This window comes from Eutrema salsugineum, unplaced genomic scaffold (genome assembly GCF_000478725.1).
Source record: "Eutrema salsugineum unplaced genomic scaffold, Eutsalg1_0 scaffold_24, whole genome shotgun sequence".
Classification (NCBI taxonomy): domain Eukaryota; kingdom Viridiplantae; phylum Streptophyta; class Magnoliopsida; order Brassicales; family Brassicaceae; genus Eutrema; species Eutrema salsugineum.
The window spans coordinates 214,497-221,419 of record NW_006256797.1 but is presented as its reverse complement, the minus strand read 5'-3'; the positions used below and the strand labels follow the sequence as shown (position 1 = coordinate 221,419).

General features: G+C 41.4%; 1 non-coding gene across 1 annotated transcript; it reads left to right on the top strand.

Annotated features, from left to right (window-relative positions):
- Positions 1 to 2,358: 2,358 nt before the first annotated feature.
- LOC112086073 lies at positions 2,359 to 2,467 on the top strand. Its single transcript, XR_002899297.1, has one exon. It is a non-coding gene; the product is annotated as a small nucleolar RNA R71 (small nucleolar RNA).
- Positions 2,468 to 6,923: the final 4,456 nt, after the last annotated feature.

Here is a 6,923-nt window from a genome sequence, read left to right as displayed (position 1 = left end):
ATTGAAAAATGCGTTATATCTCCTAAATCTCCAAATCTTTTGGAAGAGAAGAGAAAAAGGAGTTTTGATCCAAAAAGTGCATTTCCTTTCTTTAAAAAGCGTTTTTGTAGTAAAAACGGAAAATTTCTGGGAATTTTTAAGTTTCTGGGAACTTACCTTTCTTGTATTGCACGCAAGGAAGGTTTAGAACTTATGGAAAATCTTAACGGGCTTTACCAGGAATACTCCAGAAATCACCTGAAAACTCCGTGAACTTTTGAAAAGCGGTGGAAATCTGCATTCCCGTCTCAACGACCAACGGCCGCGGTCAGGAGACGCACGACCGCGGCGATTGAGGGCTTGGCCGCGGTTACATTCACGGTGCCGCGGTCGATGCTCCCTTGGCCGCGGGTCGGTTGGTCGCGACCGCGGCTCTTTCTACTGCGGCCTTTGTCCAACTTTCTGGTCTTTGCCGGGCCGAGCAGCTAAAAACCTACCCTTTTCTTCTTGGTTTTTCTAATTTTCTAATTTTTTGTGTTTTTGTTTTATAAAATATCTGAAACTTAAAAGGAAAAGAAAACATAAATTGTAAAAAGGAAAATAAAACTAAAAGAAAAAGTACCTAAATGAGTTGCCTCCCATTAAGTGCTTTTGTTTTAAGTCGTTTAGCTCGACGTAGGCATGAAGAATCAGGCTGATTTGAATGTCACTCCACTTGATATGCCTTTATCACTTCCGGTCGCTGGAGGTTTTACTTCTTCTCCTTGAGGAGCCGTCTTCTTTCCTTTACTCTTCTTTCGGACTTTAATATTGTTTAAAACCCTTTTTGTGTTTTCGATCAGCTCCTGGATTTGGTCCTCACTAGTTTCTGTTGCATCCGGTTGAATGATGATCTTGATCTTTGCAAAAGCTTTCGGCTTCTCTTTTTCTTTCTCTTCTGGCCTGTTTCCTTTGCTTGGAAAATCGTCTAGGATAGTCGGGTAGTACCTTCTGCGATTCACATTGAGGAAAACAGCATGCCAGTTTGCGTGATCGATAACTGCTCCTACGGTAGCTAGGAATGGTCTCCCGAATATGAGTGGCCTCTCCTTGTCTTTATCCATCTCTAGGACTTGGAATCTGCTGGAACAATCTTGTCTCCCACTAGAACTTGTAGATCATGAATCGCCCCTCAGTATCTTTTTGAGATGAATCTCCAAAGATAACCTTAACCGTCGATGTCCTTAAGGTTTTTATGCCCAATTTTTTGGCAAACGTCTTTGACATGATGTTGACATTGGCTCCGGAATCGCACAGGCAGTCTGTGAACTTGATTCCTGAAATGAAACATTGGAAAACAAAACGTCCCGGATCGTCGGCTTTTGTAAGCCTTTGAAACGGTGATCGTTGAGGTACCTTAAATGGTGGCTGCTTGGCATCGACATCCTTGTAAAGTGGTACAAAGATTGGGGTTTCTTCTTTCTTTCCATCGGTTTTGGCCTCTTCTTCGGGCATTGTTGTTATGGCGTTGCAAAACCTCTTAGGGTTATCTTCATCTCTTCCTGGAAGAACTCCACTTTGCCTCTTCATAGAGTCGGCTGTTTGGGCAACTTGCACGTCTAGCTTTTCAACGTGCGAAGATAAAGCTTCAAACTTCCCGTTCAGGTCATTGTACATGCAGTCAACTTTCACGTTCACGTCTTTAGATGCTTTTTCGTTCGTCATAATGAGCTGTTGGATGGACTGTTCAAGTCTACCAATTTGTGAAGCTAGCTGGTTCTTCGTGACTCCTTGCTGTTGTACAAATTGATTGTTAAAACCCGTACCTTGGTAGTTATATGGCTGTCGCGGTTGATAAGCTACTGTCCCTCCGAAGTTTCCACCTTGGAACTTGTTTTGGAAGGATTTTTTCTGAGGTGGGTAGTACTGATCTTGAGGATTCTCCACATTTGGATTGCGGTAAGAGAGATTGTTGTAATTTGCATTCCGGAAGTTTTTGTTGAAACCATTGTTGAAGCGATTTTGATATGGTACTAGTGCTCCTACATAGTTCACCTCTTCTTCTTGAAAGGCTTGATTAATGTGATCGATATCACTGGGTCCTTCATCTTCTGCGCCATTGTTGGTCTCACAAGCATGGATTGGGTGATTGTTGCTCTTCAAAAGCTGGCTCATCATGTTCTTCAACTCGGTTATCTCCTTGTTGTCTGTTCCAGTTTGCTTCGTCGAGCGATCGTATCAGGACAATCATTGCTATTGGCTTGAGCCAAATTCTCGATGAGGGCTCTTCCTTGGGCTATCGTCTTTTGTCCAAAATCTCCATTGCTTGCTGTATCAAGCGAAAGTTTGTATTTTGGTTGCAAACCTCGGTAAAATGTGCTCAGCAGGCTTGATCCAGGAAATCCATGGTGAGGGCAATCACGTTCATACTCCTTAAAACGTTCCCAGGCTTCATAGAAAGATTCAGTAGGTCCTTGTTGAAAGCTTGAGATCTTCGTTCTCAACAAATTTGACCTTGACTTAGTATAGAAGTGATTCAGGAAAGCAGTTTTACACTCTTCCCAATTAGTAATCGATCCTGCAGGCAAAGATTTCAACCAACGGTGAGCTTTGTCTGCTAATGAAAAAGGAAACAACTTACACTTTAAATAGTCTGCTGGAACTTGGTTTGTTCTCATCATGCTGCAGATTTCTTCAAAGAGCTCGATATGGTCCATTGGGTGTTCAGAAGGAACTTCATGGAATTGGTTTTGCTTCACCAATGAGATGATTTGAGGCTTGACTTCAAACTCATTCCGGTTCGGAAATAGAACTTGAATTGCAGATCGGTTCTGAAAATTTTGAGTAGGTGAATCAAAATCAGCTATGCGGTGGTTTCTGGCTTGTCTTCGGTGTTGATTTGCTTGTGGAACAGGACGGTTAATGCGTCCATTCGGCTGCATTCCTTGGTGGTGACCATCAGCTGCATTGATAGGTGCATCAAGGTCTTCACGCTCTTCTCTCTCGCAGTTCTGGTGGTTTCTCGGAGGAACCTCATCCTCCTCTCCATCTTGTCGAGCATGATCACCTCCTCTGTGATCATTCTCTTCATTTTCTCCATGTTCGGACCCGTCTTGGTTAATATTTAAAGCTCGGTTAATAGGATGTCTAGGCTGGTCGTTGTTGGCCATTCCTTGCGTTCGTCTAAGTCTTCGAAGTTCTCTTTCGTGTTTGTCTATCTCATCTAGAATTGGAATGTTTTCTACAGGTCTGCGCCTGGTATTCATGCAATTCAGAGAAAAACAAAAGAAGGGAAAGATAATTCAGCAAAACTTTAAGAAAGAACTAGAGATCAGGTGTCTAGAACAGAAGTTAAAACAAGAAAAATAGCAAAAGGCAGCGAAAAAAATCCCCGGCAATGGCGCCAAAAACTTGATGCGTGTCAACTGCGTGAGGAAACAAGTTTTACCCTTAACAAAAACAAATGAAAGCCGCAAGTGCACAGCTAATCAGTTGTAGTATTTAGGGATCAAATCCACAGAGATTTGTGTGCCTGGTAGAAAGCAAGTAGAAAGTTCGAATGGAAAGCAAGTAAAGCAAGTAAAATATCGAACTAAGGCAATTGAAATGCAGATCTAAATAAACTAGTAAAAATCGATTGGTTTGTAAACTATGGCTAAAAACGCTGAGCTTTTGGGAACTCTATAGGGATCATAATCGGTTTTAACACTAGGAATTATAGATTGGGATTGACGGATATCGATATATAGGGTTCTAGAGCTAGAGTACGGCGTTATGACCACGTCACTGTCGTGATCATAACCAACTGTTTCTCGCAACCTTGACCAGTAGGTTTCCACTCTGTCCCTGGAAGGGAGAGAACGCAAGAGCTGCACAAGACTCGTCAATACTCATGATCTCGCCGCAGGTAGGTTTCCACCCCTACGGAAAAATAGCCTGTTTCATTCTAGGGCTGATACTTAATCAAGACTTTTGCAACACTAACTATCTAGATCAGATACTAGGTGATCAATCAAGCATACATGCAATAAAAACAAGAATAAACAGAGAACAAAGTTGAAATCCCAGATCTATAAACCTAGATGTCTTAATCGATTATGAGAGCCCCCTTCGGGAACCCTAAACCCAACTCGCGATCTACTCAGACATGGCTGAGGTCGACATCATCATTGGTTTTAATAAAAGTAATCAAAAACAGTAAAGAAAAGAGATGAAGAAAGCTTCTCTATTGAAGAACTCGGACTTGAACAATCTTCTACAAAAATCGCATAAAAACGGCTAAAAGAAAAAGGGTTTCTGTAAAGTATGAAGGGGTTTCTCTAAAAACGACCTAAATGACAAGTATTTATAGTCTTCAATACTCCATGGTCTCTAGGGTTCTGGAATTGAGGCTGAGAATGGCTTTGGGCTTCAGAAATATGGGCTTTAGTTCGGAGTTAGCCGGCCGCGGTCGGGAGTGACGTGACCACGGGGAATAGGTGGTTGGCCGTGGTCGGGAGGCTTGTGACCGCGGGGAATGGGCTGTTGGCCGCAGTCGCGTGACTTGCTGGCCGTCTTCGAGTGGCTCCAGGGCTAATGGGATACCTTGAGATCCAACCGTTGGAATGTCTCCAAACCAAGTGCATTTGAAAGCTGGTTGATTCTTCTATAAGTTGTCCAATTTTGAAGGTGATCAGACGGTGAGAAGGTCTTCGTCTCTCCATGAGAGTTCTGACGGTCTGCATTTATCCAAAAGAGTCTTTTTGTTCCAATTTGTGCCTCTCTATCCCAAATTACCTGAAAAGTCTTTTAAAATCCGAAAACATAGAAATCGTTTGAAAACCTTTGAAAATGGAGCAAAAACACCTGTAAAAGACATTAAGTGATCCATAAAAATGGTCAAAATCCGGTGTTATCAACTATGGGTGTCGATCCACAGGGAGGATGTCTAATCTGCGAGAAACAACAAACTGGGAAAGTAAGCAAAATCATAAACCAATGGGAATTTGAGGTTTTTGGTTAAGAATCTTAAACTATACCTAATCTAATATTCACAAGAAATAAGATGCAATGCATATGAATTGTTAAAAAGAATATCTCAAGCATATCGACTCAAACTATAGACTCTAAAACTCATAGGTGGCGATTTAGACTTCTCTGGTTTACTTAATCGATGTATGATAGCATTTCCAATTAGCTTCCAGGCGATTTATCTTCATCTGTTTCTAGGATCTGCATGGAAATAGAATAGACATATGTATGATTAACCAACTCTCGCCATCTTAATCAACTAATCACTTAGATCTGACAATTAACTCTCACTCTCATGCCAAAAATAAGATCATGCATTAGACATTAAATTCGTCTGCTCACATCTTCTCTATGGGTAGCTCTGGACTCCTATAGCGACTATGTTTTTCTGAAGCTAGGTATGGATGATCTGATACAGCACTCTCGTGGCTCTGATCGATCCTAGGCTCAGAGAATAGATCATGAATCTACTCTCATGCAATATGAACAACTTAGAAGAGATAAGATCCATAATATGGTCTAGAAACTTAGAGATCCTAGTCGATATGTATGCCTAGCGAAATCTTCAAACAACTTGACTCTCTGGAACAAATCTACATGATGCAAGGAATGATAAAATAACATAGAAGAATGCAAAAGAATGAAACAGAAAAGTTAATAAGATAAAAAGGAGAAAGAACAATGGATCAGGGGAAGAATCCCCATCTCCATCGCCTAACCCTAGAAAAACAAAGTTTGGTGGCTCAAAATCTCATTACAAGAGCACACACCCGTTTAGGACTGCTAAGAAATGTATTTATAAGTCCTGGGGTCTTCCAAGTCTCATTTAGGGCTTCTCTGAAAGAGGAATGGCGAAGTGGGCTTTGATGTTGGGCCTTGTGGCTCGTCCTAAGATCCACCGGAGGTGAGAGTCTTCCATGGCAGGTAAAACATGGTTTTCGCACAGGTCAGAGTCTTCCAGGACTGGTGAACTGGTTCAACTTGTTCTCAATTTATCTTTTGATTGCACCGTTGGATCTTCGTGATGTAAAGTGCTATGGAAAGTTGGTTGTCTCCTCTTGATTGTCTCCAAATTTGAGCTGGATCGGACGGTGAGAAAGTCTTCATTTGAGGCTGAACTTCTGACGGTCTGACTTTGAGCTGAAAAAGTGGATTTCTTCAATTTTGCCATCATTTTCCCTAAGTTTCCTGAAAAGAGCCTTGAAACTAAAAATACATGGAAATCATAATAAAAGTTCCTGAAACTGATTAAAACATTTGAAAAAACATTTGAAATCAATGGTAAAAATGGATACAAATACGGTGTTATCAGACTGGCTGCACCTTTTTATGAAGCCTGGGATCGTTTTAAAGAGTATGAACGTGACTGCCCTCACCATGGATTTTCTGAATCAAGACTGCTGAGCAGATTTTACAGAGGTTTGCAACCAAAAAACAAACTTTCACTTGATACAGCTAGCAATGGAGATTTTGGACAAAAGACGATAGCATAAGGAAGAGCCCTCATCGAAAATTTGGCTCAAGCCAATAGCAATGACTGTCCGAAATACGATCGATCGACGAAGCCGATTGGAACAGATAACAAGGAAATAACCGAGTTGAAGAACATGATGAGCCAGCATTTAAAAAGCCACAATCGCCCAATCCATACTTGTGAGACCAACAATGGCGTAGAAGACGAAGGACCTTGTGATACCGATCACACTAATCCAATCTTTAAAGAAGAAGAAGTGAACTATGTAGGAGTTCAAGCACCATATCCGAATCACTTCAACAATGGTTTCAACAACAACTTCCAGAATGCAAACTACAACAATCTCTCTTACCACAATCCAAATGTAGAGAATCCTCAAGACCAGCATTACCCACCGCAGCCGAAATTGGAGTCAGCCGCGACAACCATACAACTATCAAGGTACGAGATTCAACAATCAATTTGGAAAACAGCAGGCAGT